The following is a 20,085-nucleotide window of genomic DNA, read 5'->3' as shown; positions in this document are numbered from 1 at the left end:
AGTGAAGCGCGATGTGCCATCCCATACAATGAAACACCTTTGAAGAATCTGAATCCCCACCTGCACTCTTAGGCAAAGTTACACCCTTTGGAGTGTCTTTTCTGCCACACAACAATAATCGTTATCTGCCTTGATGCGTTTCCTTTCTTGAAAACGCCACGCCCGCTACTTTGCTGTCGGGAATGCTATCATGCTGATAACGCGCATGCCGTTCGTTACTGGAAAGCACAGGGCTCGCAGCGTTAAAGAAAGGAAATGCATAAAGGCAGATGACAATTATCACTGTGCGGAAGAAGGGGCACTTCAAAGGGTGTAACTCTGCCTAAGAGTGTGGGCCGTGACGAGGGAAACGGGTGTGTTCTGTGTAAAGTAGTGCACCTGTATAACCTAAAGCTTTGGAGAATGCATTTAGTATGAGCTGGGAAGGTTCCTAATTTTAATTGCACACAGTAAAAACCTCCATGCAGTTTTGCAAAATGCAAACCCCCTAACTTTTTGTAGTTCAAACGTAATGACACGTAGGGCCATAACATGTACATTATGGGTTTCGTTCCCAAACAATCAAAGTGAATAGCACCAACCTAAGTGTTATGTGCCTTCTTGTTAGTGTCGAATGCTGCGATCGGCAGAAAAACGGATTTCTGGAGCAATACAAAGTATTAGGTACTGTGATCTCAGTTCTTTCACTGCTGTTTAAGCATTATCGGGTCTTAAAGTAAAAAAATGAGGAATAAATACATGCATATGTTACGTCACAACCCTCATAAGCATAATGCAGGACAGATTTTATTTCACTGAAAGAATGGCATCATGCCAATGATTCTGCATTTGGTGCTATATTTATTTGTATTTAGTTCAGTTGGAATGTGTGTGTATCATCAGCGATATCGCTTGACATGTTTTAGATTGACTGTTTTCTAAATTTAGGCAAATTCGTATTTGCAAATAACCTTGTATGACACCAAGAACTTGCTTAGCAGGAGTATTTCTAACATTTGCAAGATATGAGGCTCTTGAATGCATATCTAAGCCTGGAGTACACGCCGCCCCCTAATCTCATCAGCAAGTTTCTGGAACTCATCTACGAGGTTTCTTATGATGAATGTAAAGTTGCTTGAACGGGAGAAATAGGGAACTTATAACAGGTGAATTATGCAGCATAAGAATGATGTCAGCAAGAAGCAAACATCAAGAAGCACTGTCACTCAATGTGCATAGACTATCAAACACAAGAATTATTTGGGATGATTTAAAATTCTGGCATTGGAACGAAATGTCTTTTAATGTATATATAAACTCTGATTATTCACTCTACTACCACTACCTTCATTAGAAACATTCATAATCATTATCCTATCTATGCCCCATCATCCTAGCTAATATTCAAGCCTTTATAAGCTGCTTTTTTTTACTGCTAATTCTCTGTGGGAAAGAGGTGTCCGTATGAAGACCATTACCCGTTTTTTGATAAATGATAAGGGCAAAACTTCACACCAAAAATGCATTGAGCTTGAGCAAGTTCTGTGTTTGGTGCTGTTGATTCTTTTTTCCCTTTGCCATCATTGACCCACCTGGTTAGCTAAGTAGACAGAAAAGCTCCAGGAGAAAGGTGGGGGTGCCAAACCAGACTTGTGCCCCAGGGGACCTTTTCACGGTCACTGGAGGAACTGCCTGTGGCCTCGGCATCTTCCTTGAGGGCCATGGCCATGTCTAAGAAACCTTGTCTCCACAGGCTGCACAAAGAAAGATAATTTGCTGAGCTAAGTCTTTTTCTTAAAAGAACCCATTTAAGTTGTATTCGTGGCTTTGCACCACAAAACTGACACATGACTGGCCACTCAAGACACTTTATGTGTATTCGCAGGCTTATTCCTTGGAAAAACACTTTTATGTAGCACACAATGAGTAACAGTAACAAAAAAGTGCATCAGGAGGCTTTCATATTGCTCTACAACTTTTGATTGACACATTTCATTTAATTATTTGAGATATTTATTAACTAATTAAGAATTATGTAATTAGGCAGAATGCACAAAATAATCAGAGTATCTTCAAGCGATGGCAAACATTACCTTCATTTTGTCTAGTTACATCGCATTTACATATTTATAAATCTTGGTACATGATAGTTAAGCCACCCTGTAGATCAAAAAACAATATTAAAATTTTCATAATCATCTCTTGCGTGTTATTGGTGGCTATGGCTGCTTCAAGTTATTCTTTCAGTATGGTACAAGCAGTTTTGAAGTGAAATTGTTTTGCATCGAGGGCATGCAATCTAGACAATCAAGCAAAAGGTCAAGTTGTGTTCACTAATCAGATGTTTAACTAAGGAGCTGCAGGAAAAGGAAACAGGACACAACACCTAATAAACAATGCAAAATTTCAAAATTTAAATTGAACAAGAAACCAGTTTTTGAAAACACAGAAAAAAAGCCAGCAGCTTACATTGAATACACCCTTGCTATGTACTCCAAGTGAAGTTGTTACCGCAATGCTTGGGCACCATATGAACGTAACAATAAACAACTTTGAGAAGAATATTAACACCACTAAATGAACTGGCCTTTGAAGATTCTTGATCTGAAATCCTCAACGACTTGTTCTGGCGTTTAATCTGTCAAGCTCAATCTGTATTCTCAAAAGCTGGCTCTCGGCCATAATTTCTCTAAATGCAACATCAGCTTAAATCTCAAGATAGGGTTGACCTGTAAATAAAGTGGATAATGCATGGCAAACATCATGAACTCTCTTACATGTTAACCAGAGGGTTCACTCATGCAGCCATGAAATTGTGATGCAGACACGATATATTGAAGCTGGTTTTGTGAAATGTTTCATGCTTCCAAGGCTTCTTCAGTTGTGAAAGCTGTCTCCACTAGCTAAATAAGCGATGAGAATAAAAAAAGAACTTCAACATGCTCGCAATACGTTGGCCATTTGCAAGTAAACAGCAGCCTTTTTGGGCGCCCAGGTTGCCTGGTGCAAATCTATTATGCCACAGTACTTGCGTTACCCAGTACCAGCCACTTTAAAACGCAATGTGTTCAGAGCCCTTTCCCTCTCTTTTTCTGCTTTGGAAACAGTTTAACATGTGTTCAGTAGGCGTCGAGAAAGGGGACAGAAAACACTGTGAACCACTGATTTCTAACATGTTTCGCTGGATGCAGCACACCGCACCGGATGCAGGTGTAGCCAGTGGAAATGCGATGTCATGCAGTCGCTTGTCCTGGAAGCAGGGCATATGGTGGACTAAGTAGTGCGTGCGATCAGATAATATTGCTGCCGAAAAACTTTTCTTCGTGGTTTTTCACATTTTAGGAGGTCTCTACATGTCTGGCAAGCGCTTTTATGACAATCTGAACCCGTATACGATAGTGTTCTCTTACATCAAGTTTTTTCTGATTTACCAGTGTTTCCATTGCACGCCACTTATGTTAGCGACACTGTAGACACTACAATGGAAAAATTCTGGACACCTCGAAACACTGCTTGGGTAGTTTATGGCACATCAGGCAGGCATGTTAGGGGAAGAAATGCCACACACCCGTGCAACAAAGTGGTGCCGCAAAGTTGTGAAGCACCAACTTCCGGGACAAGGCCGGCTTTAGTCGAGGGCGCTCAATGTGCTGTTCATCCCCTGTAGTAGAGATGAGTGGCGTGGACCCTTTTATACTGGCTGTCTTTTCTGGCCGGAACCTTGGCAACAGCTTCCACCATACTTTTTTTGAACCTGCAACATGTGCAGAGAAAGTCACATCACTGTGCGTTGATTGTATGGCTTTATTGCTCTACACATTCTATCAAATGATTAAAAAATACAGTTAACACATTTTTACTACTGTATATAGACAGTCTAGTTGCTATACATGCGAAACATTACCATTCCTCTGACAGAATGCAACAATAGAAGCGTACACTGTAAAGCTACCCTAAAATTTAAATTGATGTGACACCGTATGAGCATACAGTATGCTTACTGTATGCTCTAGCCCTGTGTCAAGTAAAAGTTAATTGTCTATCATTTATGGTGTATTTCTGCTTATTCTGTGTCATCAAACTGTACAATGTTCCAAGTTTACACATTGTTGGCTTTTGATTGCCTATGTGATCCATTTCCTACTTACGCATGCAGTAATCCCACTGTAATAAGGAAAAAGAGAATAGTAAATGCCATGATAATCTTCCACATTTGATGAGGGCAGGAGCAATGGCCAATAGCATGTGGTTGAAGCTACATAAATACTCAGTTTTCACACAGCTTAATTATTCAGCAAGTAATAAATAGCTATCCTGTGCACCTCTGCATGACCAGTAAAATCTGACTACTTGACACTGCACTAAGGCTGCCGCTTGGTACTGTGCGGCAGTTCAGCTTTGGTTTTCTGATATACAGAACTGTTTAGGTACCAGTAGTTTACTTTGCGATAAAATGGAGCTCGGAGCACTGGTCATTTGCACATAAATAATGCGACAGCAAATATAACAAAAGGATAGGAATATGGGTCTCTTGGAAAAAGTAAATACACATTATGATTATAATGTGATGTGATGCCACAATGAAACAGAAAGCAACGCATAGAAGTGGACGGCGCTTCCATGCCACCAAGGTTATTCGACAGACAGTACTTCAGAAGTGCCCGCAACACAATGTGTTGGCGGGCTAGTTGGTGTGAATCCATAAATACTTTGTTAAGCGCAAAACAATGGACACAAGAAAGACGACCGGCACAAGGCGCCACACTCAACTGACATCACTTTATTGCGTCGCTCCTTTATAAATAGTAGAATCTAGAAGAACATGCGCAGTGAGCACCATGTGCAGAGACCACCAACAACCAATCACAAGAGCGTACTCATGCGACGGGATCCAAAAAAACCATATTGAGCACTGCACAAGGTTAAAGAAGGCACACTAATGCACTGTGACCCCAATGACTGTATGAAGAAAGCTTCCGATAACTCTCGGGCGGTGGTATCACAGCACTTTTTCAAAATCGTAGTATCACAAAACATGGCTTTGCACTTCCATATTTTACAATGTTGAGCCAAATGGGAACCTGTGCCTGTTGGTATGGATCGCTTAGGTTCGCAATGTTTCGTGATACTACGATTTTGAAAAAGAGCCGTGATACCACCGCCAGAGAGTTATCGGAAGTTTTCTTCATACAGTCATTGGGGTCACAGTGCATTAGTGTGCTTTCTTTAACCTTGTACAGTGCTCAATATGTTTTTTTTATTCTGTTGCATGAGTGTGCTTTTTTGATCAGATGTTGGTGGTTCCTGCACATGGTGTTCACAGCGCATGTAATTCTAGATTCTGCTGTCTACAAAGGAGGGACGCAATAAAGTGATGTCAGTTGAGAGTAGCGCCTTGTTCTGTCATCCTTCTTGTGTCCGTTGTTTTGTGCTAAAAAGCAATGATGTATTCCTTGTGTGTGTTTGAAGACAGCTCCACACGCAGTAGCGATTCCAGTATTGCTGCCCAGTGGTTTAGCTCGCCGCAGTTTGAAGTGCCACAAAACATAAGGAGAGAAACCTGCATTATAGTCTTGTTGCAAACAAGAATATAACGTGAAGTGCATTCTGAGGCCAGAAACTATAAAAAAAAAAATTCATGATGCACCACTGTCCAGGGTTTTATAGCAAAGTCAAATACATTTAGTGTAAATATCACACTATGATGGTGCACAATGGTGGTAATCTGTAATAATATAAAAGGTGCCTTAATGCTACAACAAAAGCTGACATTACTTAATAATAGCCCTGTAAAATATAGCATGCAGGGGACCGCTTGGTTAAACAATAGTGATGTATTGTCTATGTACACAAGTATTACCCACGCATTTCTGCCATTGTCTAAATGGCATAAATGAATGGGTAATACTTGTATACATAGGTATTACATCTCTATTGTTTAACCAAGTGGGTAAACTATGTCTGCCTGACACAAGATTAGAATTAAACCATAAATTATATATAGTCACCCTAACAGTAACACCTCACTTGAACTTCACAGTACGTAGACGCCTGTTGATGCCAGCCTCCCCCAATGTTAAACTGTGCTGCATGCTCTACAGAGAAATTATAGTGGTATCACTCAACTCTGAAGCAATTCAGGACTGCAGCACTGTAGAAGACGTCTACAAATGTCCCATTTCATGCATAACAGCCTGAATTGCTTGCACATCTTACCAAGTGCAAATTAAAATTTCTTCTTGTTTAGCATTTTTGCCTGCTAGACCACAATCCAATGTCATCAATATATTAACATATTACCTCAAAGAACCTAATTTGGCTTATAGATTCACACCTTTGCATACTGCCACAGCCGCACTCTGTCATATGCGTTGCAATCATAAAGGAGTGCTGGTCCACCAGCACTCCAATGTCACTAACAGTGATCACCTACACAGCTAAGTAAATGGTCATGATTCAGGTGGCAAACAGCTAAGAGAAAAAAAAAATCGACTCACCTTGTGAGCTACATTACTGCAATAACTTGAGAGAGATGGACCCATTGCAGGCGGCAGACCTCTTCTCAGCTCCAGCACAACAGTAATTTGCCTTTCAGTAAAAGAAAAGGATTGATTAGTAATCATAAGTTACCTTGTTTTTGCTGAGTATCAATACAATCTGGCTTTCATGCATATCCACTCTCCGCTTTAGTAATACAACTGAATTATTCGTCAAATAAAAGAGTCTATGATGATACCATTCGCTTCTCTTGTATGTCCAAATTTTTTCGCACTGATACCCCGTTTACTGCTTGCTTACTGACACGAATGCCTTGACTGCCCAGACATCATTCGAAGCAACACGTCTTGCTGCACCGCGAAAAGTTGCACCGAGGAAACACAGCAGGGCAGCCAGAGCAAAGAACTTCTTTTTCTGGTCACAATTAAAACGTGCACCCAAGCAAGAAAGTAACGATCACAGGTAGTGAGCGACTGCTATTGCCTCGAACGTTTATTTCCGTATTTTAACAGAAGTTCATGTATCGGATACAGTATGCTCTCAAGCCAATACAAGCGTCAATACAAGAGCTCAACTGAACGCAGTTTTATTCTACGCTTTTAACGCGAGTGAACAAAAGGTTAGAAGTACCTCACGGAAATTGCAATCGAGCCAATCGCGCTACGACTGGAATCGATCTGAAAAGACAGGGTGATTCCTTTCCCCATTCATGCGTCATTTTTGCCCTAAGACGTTGCATAGTGGTCTTTTGAAACAATATTTCTGTTCGCGACACCGGCTTACCACACATCATTTTAACACCTACGTTATGCAAACCAAATAAGATTAAAATGGGCTTACCTCATGAGCAAGTTACGAGCGCGCGTAGACTGTTGAACACCCGTTGAGAGCAAGCAGGCTATCCGTGTCCAAGCGCATACGTGCACCCAAACACAGGACAACTTCTTCGATGCCGCAGCGTGCAGAGTTTTGTACACGAAGTGAAAGACATGCAGCGCAAATATCTCCGCGCGATGACGGCAAATGACGAGCGCACAAGCGTACACAACACGGCGACAAATTCGGAACTTTGCCAATTCGAACGTGCCGAGACCCAAGCAGCGTAACCATCCATCGTTTCTGTTCTTCGCTCCCGATGCGTCAATCTCTCTTCCTTGGGGTCTTGCTCCACTCTTGAGCACAAATCAAGAGATATTTACGGTGAATTAACAACATTTACAACACAACTCGAAAAATGCCGGCTGACTACACATGAGGGCTCCGCCCGCCACTCCTAACGGACGCGCAGCGCGCGCTGCCCCCTGGTGCCGCACTCTGAGCGCGGAGAACCGAACAGAATCGGTTTAGTTTTCGCATTTGTGCTCTAGTTACTGGAACTGCAATATAATTGCTTGACAATTAATTGAATTCTAAAAGAGGAGAACGCTTTCTCTCCCACAAGTTAGTGCGTTTTATACAAAGGGAGAGGAAATTCAAAAAGCAGAAAGGCAGAGAGGTCAACCAAAGCTTTCGCTACTGGCGATAGCAAACCCCTGTGCTACAATGAAATGCAAAGCAGTGCACTGCGATGCGTCCATAAGCTCTAGTACAGGGATAATTTGGGCTGGTTGGTGCATGTAATGAACGGGTAAATAATGAGTTGTGTCATAACATTACCCATGCATAAAGCACATGGAACTAATGGTGTTGCATCCTAGGTCAAAAAGAAATAAAGCTTGAATCGTTACATCTCGGCACTGGGCATTCTTTCTTTCCGTATTATTTTTTTCTTCTTTTTGACAGTATACACAGTACTAGCACGGTAATAGGTCCTTCATCTTCAGTCACCTTCCAGTAGTTTACACACATGTCGGTGCATGTTCGCGTTCTTTATTCTACTGTACAAGAACGAGCGCGCTTACCGGTCTTGTTTCAAGATGAAGCGCGAAATGTTTGCGCTTACATCTTGTCGCAAGAATTAACACATGAACAGTGAAGATTATGCGTAATCGATTTGTCTCAATGAATGGGCAGCTATTGTCAGAGACGAGATATTTTGTAAATATCATGGGAATGAGTTCAACCAACTACATTGCAGTTCAGCAGTGCCCTTTGACACTTGGGTTAATTGCTTGCCGCATTCGAAAATTTCCTCCGACCGTTGTACTTGGATCTATTGGCCGCCAGTCCCCTTCGAGACCATTTGTTGCAAAATGTAAACGCAGTTAGGGTCATTATACCACTCCCTGCGTTTCGGTACTGATTTAGAGTGCGCACAATTTTTGGCGTATAGAGCACCAATGTCATTCCCAGTGCACCAGCACCTGAGTGCCGCAAGCTTGTTTACGTATGCACGTATGTCCCCGGCTCTTCATTCACTTAAACATATATGCTGTGTTATTAACTACGAAGCCCTTAATTTGAGAACATGGCGAGAACATGCATATATTTGCGAATATGATCAGCGTTACTAAGCCCATATGCGCGGCAAACTGCGACCGGAATAGAAGATGCGTATATATATTTATACGATCTGTTATTGCAGCTTTTGGTAAAAGGCTAGCTCTCACATTTTGTACGCATCTTCATAATGCGTACAGTTTGCGTGTTCAATAAAGTATTATTAGCTGAAACTTTATGAGTACGAGCGCTCATTCAGACAGCTTAAATTTTCTCACAATATACGGATGTTCACATAACAAAAATACGGAATTCTCTCTGTTTCGTCCACAACAGTGTATAGCCGTTATATGATTACAGTGAAAATGTCCGTAAAGCTGAATACGGAGAGCACTTTCCGTATATTAACGGCAGATTTTGCCGTATTTTTGAAATATGACATACTTTCCGTATTTTTATCTGCAGTTCTCCGTATAATGACAGAAATCCTCCGTAAAATTACGGAAATTTTTTACAGTGTACACATGCCGATGATAGGCACAGTACCGCCATCCGCAACGCGGACGACGCGTGCCGACGCTGGTGTGAGGAGCTTGTTCAGTCGTCGTCGGAAGGCAGCACTCATAATAGAAAGATGTGGCCCTGTATCGATGAGTGCCGTGACAGGATAGCCATCAACGTCAACGTCAAGAAGGTTTTGGTTCGTGTTTAACGTGAGCAGAGGATTTGAGGGCAGTGTCGACAACTGAGCTTCACCTCCAGAAGCTGCACTGCCTAGTTTTCCGGCTGGGCCCGGGAGGCGATAGGCGGCGAAAAGAAGCGACGGGGTTGGGGCGAACGAGACTGACGGCGTCGAGGTGAGGGCGAGCGGCTGTAGTGGAGGTTCGGCGCAGGGGCATCAGCGGCAGTGGGTTCATGCCGGGTGGCATAGGGAACAGAAGGTCCAAAGGTGCGAGAATAAGTGGCAGCGTATGTCCGAGGAGGCGGCGGCCGTCGGCTGCGGTAGTGACGAGCGACGTGGCCGATGCGACAGCAGTGGAAGCAGATTGGTCTATCATTGGGGCTACGCCATTCGGACGGGTTGCGGCGTGATGTGGTAGAAAAGGACTGTCGGGTACTAGGAGGGCCGGTAGAGAACTGGGGAACGCTGGGTGTAGATGTTGAACACACGGACTTCAGACCCATGTTCTCAAATTCCTGCCTGACTGCCTGAATCATGGCAATCCTGGTTGCTGGCGGATCGGGAGGAGTCGTGGAGAAAGTTGGCGAACAGGCGGCCTCGAGCTCGCGGCGAACAATACGGGTGACGTCGTCAAAGGTGGTGGCCTGACGAGGTCGACCCTCACATGTCGACGTAGCAGCGGTGCTGGGTAGCCGCGTGATGTGGTGCTTGATACGGCGGCTCTTGGCTTGTTCAAGGCGACGGCATTCTTTAATGATGGCGTCGATTGTCGAGACATTGCCGAAAACAAGCAAATTGAAAGCGTCGTCGGCGATGCCTTTTAGAACATGGTACACTTTATCTGATTAAGACATAGCATCGTCAGCTTTGCGACATAGAGCCAAGACGTCGAAGATGTATGAAACGTACGGCTCTGTAGATGTCTGAACACGAGACGCAAGAGCCTTTCTCGCGGCAACCTTGCGGCCAATGGGGTCGCCGAACAGTTCCCGTAGCTTTTCTTTGAAAGTGTCCCAACTGCTTATCTCGTTGTCATGCGTCTGGTACCACACGCGTGGGGTGCCGCCAAGATAAAAGGATAAAACTAGGAAACCGACCGGTCATAATTAAGACTGCAAAATGATCGTCCCATTTCTCTGACATCACAATGCTGCAAGCTGTTGGAGCACATCGTAGCAAACTATATAAAAGAATTCTTCGCTAAAAACAATGTGCTCACGGGGTTTCAGCATGGCTTCAGAAAAGGTTATTCGACTGCAACGCAATCGGTATCAGTGATTCATTAGTTTGATTTATCTCTCGACAATAGTGGCCAAATAGATGAAATATTTTTTAGATTTCAGAAAAGCCTTCGATAAGGTGCCGCACTGGAAATTAATCATCAAACTTAGAATTATTGGCATACCTGACATTTTCTTAGATTATTGCTTACCTGAGCAAACGCACTCATTACGTTACAATTCGTGAACATAGCTCGGCCACTCTCCCAGTCACATTGTCACAGAGTGCATGCCCGCGCCCCTCTCAAGATGGCCGCCATTGCCGCAGCAGCAGCAACGCCGCTTGCACGGCAATGGGGAAGAGAGCTTCCCATTGTCCCTGAGCTCGCCGGACCGGTTGGTGACGTGGGTCGCCTGAGTGCGACGGAGGGACGAGGCGGCTCGGCGAGCGGAAGAGCGGCTTGGAAGACGGAGCAGGTTGGTCGTGCACCGGGAGACAGCTGAAGATGTGGTCGGCAGGCTGAAACCTCCTGGCCGAAGTCTTCGCCGTTCGACCGACAGACGGTGCAAGTCCATCAGGATCTTCGGCAGCGAGGTACCAGCAGCCTGACGCTCTTCAGACTGGGAGCTCGGCAAGCACGCCACAGTTAAGCCTCGTGTTCCAGCCCGCTCTCAAAACTTTCCGCCGGGCTGTCTTTTTTTATCGCGTTTCATCTTTCGTTTAAATAGCCATTGAGTGTTAATTCTTGTATGTTCTGTTAGTGCAGTGTTTGCCCTATATATTGTCACGTGTATTTTTCATTTTTGTCGCGTATTTTGTTTGTTATTTCGCGAGTGTAGGATTTACCACGTGGTGGGCTTAGTGTCGCGCGAGCGGCGTCAGGGCGTGTGTTGTGTGACCAGCACGCCTTCCGCGAACTAGGCCCCGCTGCTGGTAATTTGTACGTCTTTCCAGTATGTCTCGCGCATGATTTCATTTTATTAAATTGAGTGTGTGTGTTACGCGACGTCGCCTCCCGTCTCATGCCTCTGGTTCACGGTCGATCAGGCGTGGACCTTATCGCCGGCCAGCAGTCGAACCCTCAATAAACGCACGCGGGGTGGGTTTGCTGTCGCCCCATTCCCTCCGGTTCGGAGAGTGCGAATTCCCTCACCACCAATCTTTGACACACATCAAGATGGCCCCAAGATAGTGTCTTGGGGCCTTTACTGTTTCTAATGTATATAAGTGACATCGTTAAAACTATAATTCCTGGTGTGCAAATTAGACTATTTGCCAAGGATTCTATTTTGTACAGTGATATAACTTGTCAGAATGATCAGACTATCCTCGAAAAGAATTTAAATAACATATTGAATGGTGTAATGAATGGGGTATGTTTATTAACGCTGATAAATCCGTATTTCTTCGTATTACCCGTAAAAAAACCACTACCTTTTTCTTATACGCTAGGTTCTTCAGCTCTGCGTGAGACTAACTACAAATACTTTTGTGTTAATTTGCGGTTGAGGTTGAAATTTATTTGCCTTCAAAGATGAAAGAGGGAACTGCGACAAAAGGCGGCAAGCCTGACGAGGTCACAGTTCCCCAAAACAGTCGATACGGCAGTGAGCAACACAGAAATAAATATTAACATAGTATGATAGTGAACAACATACATTGCATCAAACGACAGTATTACCATGAGAAATATTACTTTCGATAGAAAGACAGTGCTCCATAAATCAAAGGCAGTGTATAAACATGGCATGAGGTCGCTACAGAAAACACACACACAAACAAATTTGACTTCCACATTGTCGTGGAACATGCACATTAATGATATTTGTTCTGCTTTCCGCAAGCTATGTTTCTTATGACACAAACTGAAAAATGCCCCTCCTAATGTGAAATTACTGTTATATTACATTTATTAGACCAAAGTTAGAGTATACACGCATATCATGGGATCCTTACATTAAACTAAGCCAGGTATCGCGCATCTTGAAAAAATACAAAGAAAAGCAGTTAGCTTTATATTTCATAAATTCGCAAGACTGGACTCTCTCTCTAAAATTATGACAGAGGATTCCATACCCACTCTTGAATCACGCCGAAAGCTAAGGCTTGAATTCCCGCCCCTTCTCAACAACAGACTTGAAATCAAACCATCGACTTACATAACGCCTGCAATAACACGGTACACAAGACAGCATCATCCCGTCTCATAAACACCCTATTATGATCGAACTGACACGTTTAAACTTTCTTTTTTTGCCAGAACAATATCATACTGGAACGACTGTTGACAGTTTAGTACAGTGTGACTAAAAACTGTGTTAATTTGTGTTTGCCTGTTCCTAATTTGTTCTCTATTGCTTGTATGCATTCTATTGCCTCTATCCTTGGACCGAAAGGTCCGCAGTCTGTACCAAATCTATATATATATATATATATATATATATATATATATATATATATATATATATATATATATATATATATATATATATATATATATATATGACTTCATTATAGAGGCATCTATGGCTGCTGCAAGGTTTTCTTTCACAAGTTGATGCACTCCTTGAAAAACTTTCTCTCATTCACACATTTTTTCTTATGCCGGGTGTCTAAAATCCCTTGATAGTTTGAAAGTACCGCTACTCTTTGAACTCTGCCGCCGCCTTGCGACCTCCACGCCTCCTCCTCACCTCTTGCGCGTCCCTTCCGCGGGAAGCGGTCTTGCGCCCGTTTTCCTGCAGGACGATTGGTCTCCCTGCCGTTGCCCTTGGAAACGCGCGGATCTTGCGTTTTCCTCGTGTTTTTGTTTTTCGTCCGCGCCATTTTTCTCCTCAGCTCGGCTAGCTCAGCGCTTTAGGTCGGCGTAGCGAACGTTGCACGCAGTGTTTCCTGCTCTCTGTGCTAGCGCTATGCCGTACTGTTTCGCTTATAACTGCAGCAAGAAGCCTGAAGATTGTTATGCAATATTTGTGATACCACAAGGGAAGCGTGACGGCTTGCGCAGGAAGCAGTGGCTGCATTACATTGGCTGAAAGAACTTTGTTCCGAATAAAAACAGTGTTGTTTGCGAGGTGAGGCGTCTTTTTTATTGCTCGTGTCAAAACAAGCCCTAATGCTGCATTTTTAAAATTCTTCCGGCCTCCTCACCAGCATTTTTGCTGCGGCAATTTGTACGTTGCATAAAAATTGGGTTGACTTCAGTACGCTTGATATTCTGGTGGGACTCCACCACCTGGCATGTCGCCAACTGTTGTTATTACGTCGGAAATAAAGCACTACAGGTTGTTTTCCCCTGTGAAGAATTCTGAGCAATGATACAGCCTCTTGATCGCACTTTTCGTTACTGATAGGACACGTGGCCTCTTTTACTGAAAATCGAAATAGCGGCTTGTAGAGGAGCTATTATTTTCAGCTTACGTCGATGTGTGTGTCAGTCATGCAATGAATGCAGGCCCCGAAAAAAATTGCACCGTAATCCTGTGGTATCGCTGGTGATGAGCGCTAGCTAGTCCACATCGCGTTCTTAAGGTTTTAAGGCCAAAGTCTTTAGATCTCTGTTTCAACGCCGCGTTGTGAACAGAAAATATCAGGCGACCCTGGAAGGTCAGAAACGACCCAAAGCATGTCCAGCCGTGTATAAGAGATTAATTATTAGCCAAGTTAACTAATGATTAATTAGTGATTGCACTAAGGCGGATTATGGGAGGATTAAGGTTTATTAGGGTGTATTACGGTGGACTGAAAGGGTTAAGGTGGATTAGGGTGTATAAAGGAGGATTAAGTAGCATGAACAATGATTAAGGCTTATTAAAGAGAATTAGCGTGGAATAAGGTGGATGAAAGAAGATTAAGGTCGATTAGGGTGGATTAAGGTGAATTACAGTAAGCTTTACAAGGCTTTGGCATTCATGTCTCTCAGGTGATATCTAAGTTCACCTTCGATTTTTGGAATTTGTTTTCAACTGCACTTCCACGCACGCATGAGTGGGCGACGATTATTATTTGGTTTTCTCACGGATACAGGCAGTGTGCAGGGGTTGTTCACATGATCGCGCACGTTTGCTGTTGATATCGACATCTAGGCAGAGGCCGGGAATCTTTGCTTTAATGGCGAATGTTTTGACAATGACAATGGCAATATTTATTTGCGTCTGTACATCAGTACATGACGTGAGGGGCATACAGAAAAAGCTGCCACATGGACAGCTTGACGAAGTCGCAGGCACCCGAACTGGCGTTCTCATGGTGTTAGCAAACACAAAGGTAATACATTATCGTTTAGAAATGCCATTTATACAAAATTGACAATCGCGAACCATGCGAAGCAAATGAAGAAAGAATGTGCTCTAACAACAGGGCATAGTAAAAAACGTCTCCAACGAATAAAGACAAAAAAGGCAATGATAGGCATAACGGTATCGCCACTTTTCGCAACACGAGGGCCACAAGCCGTAACACATGACGTAACAATAACATTTCTGAAACAAACTAAGCCAAAGAAAAACCAAGAATATAATTTATACAATGGGACTCGTTGCCAGGGAAACAATCTAGTGCAGGCAGAAATAACTATACAGAGCTTTAAAAGAGGTATTTTCCAATCCATTGGTTTCGTTGTGAAATCTATTCAGTAGCCTTGGCAGGTTGTTACGAAGAGTTTGTTGTTCGTATGTCGTTCTAACGGTTTCTACTTTCCGAAACTCTCGAAACCACCTTTCTGTGCGGAAACTTTTTCCATTGATTTAATTAACACGAGCCGAAATCGTTGCATCAATGCCCTTTGATTACGAAGATTGAGCAATCAATCATGATTGTGGTCAAGATGCAGAAATGCAAGAAATATTCTGTAGGCAATAATGTTTAGCACTGCGACATATTTCATCGTAATATTTTATCCTAGCGCTCACCCTGTTCTCCATTCATTTTCATTACCCCTTCGATTTTCCTGTTTTCCTCGTTCTGAGCTGCGCTACAAGCCTTAAGAAAGTAATCCCTAATCCACCTTAATCCTCCATAATGCACCTTAATCAACCCTCATCGGCCTTCATCATCATCATCATCCTGGCTACGCTTCTTGCAGGGAAAAGGCCTCTCCCATCTTCTCCAACTACCCCGGTCATGTGCTAATTGTGGCCATTTGTCCCTGAAAACTTCTTAATCTCATCCATCCACTAAACTTTCTGCCGCCCCCTGCTACGCTTACCTTCTCTTGGAATCCAGTCCGTAACCCTTAATGACAATCGGTTATCTTCCCTCCTCATTACATTTCCAGCTCATGCCCATTTTCTTTCTTGATTTCGACTAAGATGTCATTAACTCGCGTTTGTTCCCTCACCATATCTCCTCCTTTCTTATCCCTTAACTTTACACCCATCATTATTCTTTTCATAGCTCGTTGAGTCGGCCTCAATTTAAGTAGAACCGTTTTCGTAAGCCTCCAAGTTTCTGCCCCGTACGTGGGTACTGTTAAGACACAGTTGTTATACACTTTTCTCTTGAGGGATAATGGCAACCTGCTGTTCATGATCTGAGAATGCCTCCAAAACGCACCTCAGCCCATTCTTATTCTTCTGATTATTTCAGTTTCATGATCCGGGTCCGCCGTCACTACCTGTGCTAAGTAGATGTATTCCCTTACCACTTCCAGTGCCTCACTACCTAGCGTATACTGCTGTTCTCTTCCGGGACTGTTAAACACTACTTTAGTTTTCTGCAGATTAATTTTTAGACCCACACTTCTGCTTTGCCTCTCCACGTCAGCGAGCATGCATTGCAGTTGGTGCCCTTAGTTACTAAGCAAGGCAATATCATCAGCGAATCGCAAGTTACTAAGGTATTCTCCTTTAACTCTTCTCCCCAATTCTTCCCAATCCAGGTCTCTGAATACTCCCTGTAAGTACACTGTGAATAGCATTGGAGAGATTGTATCTCCCTGCCTGACGCATTTCTTTATTGGGGTTTTGTTGCTTTCTTCATGGAGGACTACGGTGGCTGTGGAGCCGCTATTGATATCTTTCAGTATTTTTACATACAGCTCGTCTACACCCCGATTCTGTAATGCCTCCATGACTGCTGAGGTTTCGACTAAATCAAACGCTTTTTCGTAATCAATGAAAGCTATATATAAGGGTAGGTTACATATAATCAGAAGTGGACAAAATGTTCCGTAAAGTGGTCGTCGAGCCATCAGCCAGCGCTTGGCCCTTGCTTGTTCTTTTGAAAAATATAGATGGTGCCTGGCATTTTTACGTCGATTATCGCCATGTAAACTCGGTCACGCGAAAGGACGTCTACCCACTACCACGCATCGATGACGCCTTCGACTGCTTGCACGGAACTAAATACTTCTCGGCCATTGATCTTCGATCCGGCTAATGGCAGATTTCAGTTGATGAAATTGACCACTAGAAGACGGCCTTCAGTACATGTGATGGTTTATATCAGTTCAAAGTCATCCCTTTTGGCCTACGCAATGCTCCTGCGACATTTGAACGTATGATGGACTCTCTTCTGCAAGCCTACCAATGGACCACCTGTCTTAGTTATCTTGACTACGCTGTTGTTTTTTCTCCCATGTTCGGCAGGCACTTTACCCGACCGGCTGCAATTCTTGCGGTCTTCCAAAACATGGCCTTCAACTGAACTCCACGAAATGTCGATACGGAAGCCGTCAGATTACCATGTTGGGACACCTCGTTGACGCATCCGGCCTGTGTTCTTACTTTCACTGTTTCGTCAAAAACTTCGCCGAAGTTGCTCGGCCTTTGACAAATCGTCTAAAGAAGAACACGCCATTCTCATGGGGCCCGACCAGGCCCACGTGTTCACCGCTCTCATCGGCTTTCTTATCACCCCTCCCATATTTGCCCACTTTGATCCATCTGCACCGACCAAAGTCCACACTGACGCAAGCGGCCACGGCACCGGCGCTGTTCTCGCCTAACAGCAGAATGGTGCTGAGTGCGTGATAGCTTACGCCAGCTGTCTGCTCTCATCTCACGAGAGAAATTATTCTATCGCCGAGCCGGAGTGCTTGGCTTTAGTTTGGGCTGCCGCCAAGTTCCGGCCATATTTGTACGGCGGCACGTTTTCGGTCGTTACAGACCACCACGCCCCCTGCTGGCTGTCTTCCCTCTGGGACCCGACAGGACGGCTTGGTCGCTGGGCTTTGCAGCTCCAGGAATTTTCATTTATTGTCAACCAAAAGTCTGAACGTCTGCACCAGGACGCTGACTGCCTCTTCGTCACCCCGTGGATCCTTCTGATCCTGTTGCGCATGATCCTGTGACCTGCGTGATGGCTTTTACTGACATAATCGACATGCACATGGAAGAACAACGCGACAAATCCTTACAGCCAATCATCGCAGGAGTGCAGTCTAGCAACACTGACGGCACGTGTCCCATGTTCGTGTTGCACGACGGCATCCTCTACCGGCGCAACATCCACCCTGACGGCCCTGACTTGCTCATTGTCCTTCCTCATCATCTGCAATCCGTCGTTCTCGAACAACTTCACGATGCACCGAAGGCGGGATACCTTAGAGTTTTGCGTATATGCGACTGCGTACAGCGCCAGTCCTTCTGGCCGGGTGTCTACCGTTCTGTGCGCCGTTATGTCGCAACATGCGAATTGTGTGAGCGCCGGAAGAAACCCCCCCTGCCACCTGTCGGACGGCTCTATCCAATTGAAGTTCCCTCTGAACAATTCTTTCGCGTAGGCCTTGAGCTGCTTGGCCCTTTTCCGACAACTAGAGGGAAATAAGTGGATCGCCGTCTCTACTCATTACGCGACACGCTTTTTTTTTATTTATTTATTTATTTATTTATTTATTTATTTATTTATTTATTTATTTATTTATTTATTTATAGATACTGCGATCTTTTACAAGATCTTAGCAGGGTGGGAACATACAAGTACATTCACAAGAACATACAGTTTAAGCAATCATGCCAACGCTTGAATTCGAAAATGGCAAAAGGACAAAATGCATGGAAAAAAGAGCAAATAAAGTATGTGCGGTTGAGTCATGAGTACAGGTGCGCCTGAAAACGGGATAACGAATTTTCCGTAACAACTTTATCAGGAAGTTTATTCCAATCAACTATTGTTCTTGTAAAATAAGAGTATTTGAAGCAGTTGTTGTGCGGTGTTAACGGGGTTACTGCAAGGGAGTGTTTATGACGAGTAGCATAACCAGTTAAAGGTGTTAAGATGTGTGAGGTATCAATACGGTAGTGGCCATTCATTAGTTGAAAAAAGAATTTTAATCGGTAGACACGATTTTGTTCTGTAATCGAAGAGAAGCCACTACGTTTAAGGAGATCTGTTATAGATGTTCGACCGTAAGAATTGTAGATGAATCGGACAGCTTTCTTTTGAATTCTTTCTAATTTCTCAATATTTGTTTTTGTGTAGGGGTCCCAAATGATTATTGCATATTCTAAAGTAGGACGAACTATTGTATTATATGCCATGAGGCGGACAGTTGGTGTGGAGAATTTAAGCGACCGTCTGAGGGTGAACAATTTGCGAAGACAATTAGCCATTACAGTGTCAGTATGTTTTGACCAGGAAAGATTGTGGGATATGTGTACACCGAGATATATATAGTGAGATACTTCGGAGATATAAGTGTTCTGGGCAAAATAGTGGAAGAGAAGAGGCTTTTTTCTTAGTGTAATTCTCATAAAGACGGTTTTTTCATAGTTAATAGTCATTTGCCATTGATGGCACCATGCAACTATTTTGCCGAAGTCACTATTTAACCTGATTTGATCTTGGGGTGAGTCAATTTCATCATATAGTACACAGTCATCCGCGTAAAGTTTAATTTTTACAGATAGATTATTGCCAATGTCATTTATATAAAGCAAAAATAAAAGAGGACCCAGCACGGATCCCTGCGGAACGCCAGAGGCAACAGGTAATGTGTTGGAGGAAGTCTGGTTTATTTTAACGTATTGGAAACGGTTGGTTAGGTACGCCTGTATCCATTTGAATAACTTATCATTTCTAATTATAAAACTTAATTTGTGAAGTAATTTGCTGTGGGCTACTTTGTCGAATGCTTTACTGAAATCCATGAATATAGCGTCGGTTTGTTTTCTATTATTTATTGTGTTGGCAAAATCATGAATTATTTCTGCTAACTGAGTGGTTGTGGAAAAGCCCTGCCGAAATCCATGCTGAGCGTTTGTCAATACGCAATGCCCATCAAGGAAACCGATTACATGCTTATAGACTATGTGTTCAAAAATTTTGCATGTTGTTGAAGTCAGGGATATTGGTCGATAGTTTTTTATGCAATTCTTGTTTCCCGA

The 20,085-nt window shown here is 43.4% G+C and overlaps 1 protein-coding gene and 1 long non-coding RNA gene across 11 annotated transcripts in view; both read right to left on the bottom strand.

Moving 5' to 3' along the window:
* LOC135896749 (kinesin-like protein KIF12) overlaps window positions 1-20,085 on the bottom strand; it is a 535,077-nt gene that overhangs the window by 442,347 nt on the left and 72,645 nt on the right. The gene's annotated exons all lie outside the window — the stretch shown is intronic.
* LOC135896747 (uncharacterized) lies at window positions 1,578-7,738 on the bottom strand. The gene is made up of 3 exons (XR_011512365.1): window positions 6,477-7,738; window positions 3,548-3,733; window positions 1,578-1,733 (listed from the first exon to the last, which is right to left on the bottom strand). It is a non-coding gene; the product is annotated as an uncharacterized lncRNA (long non-coding RNA).

Source organism: Dermacentor albipictus, chromosome 2, assembly GCF_038994185.2.
Source record: "Dermacentor albipictus isolate Rhodes 1998 colony chromosome 2, USDA_Dalb.pri_finalv2, whole genome shotgun sequence".
In the NCBI taxonomy this organism is placed as follows: domain Eukaryota; kingdom Metazoa; phylum Arthropoda; class Arachnida; order Ixodida; family Ixodidae; genus Dermacentor; species Dermacentor albipictus.
This window is presented reverse-complemented; position numbering and strand designations above follow the sequence as displayed.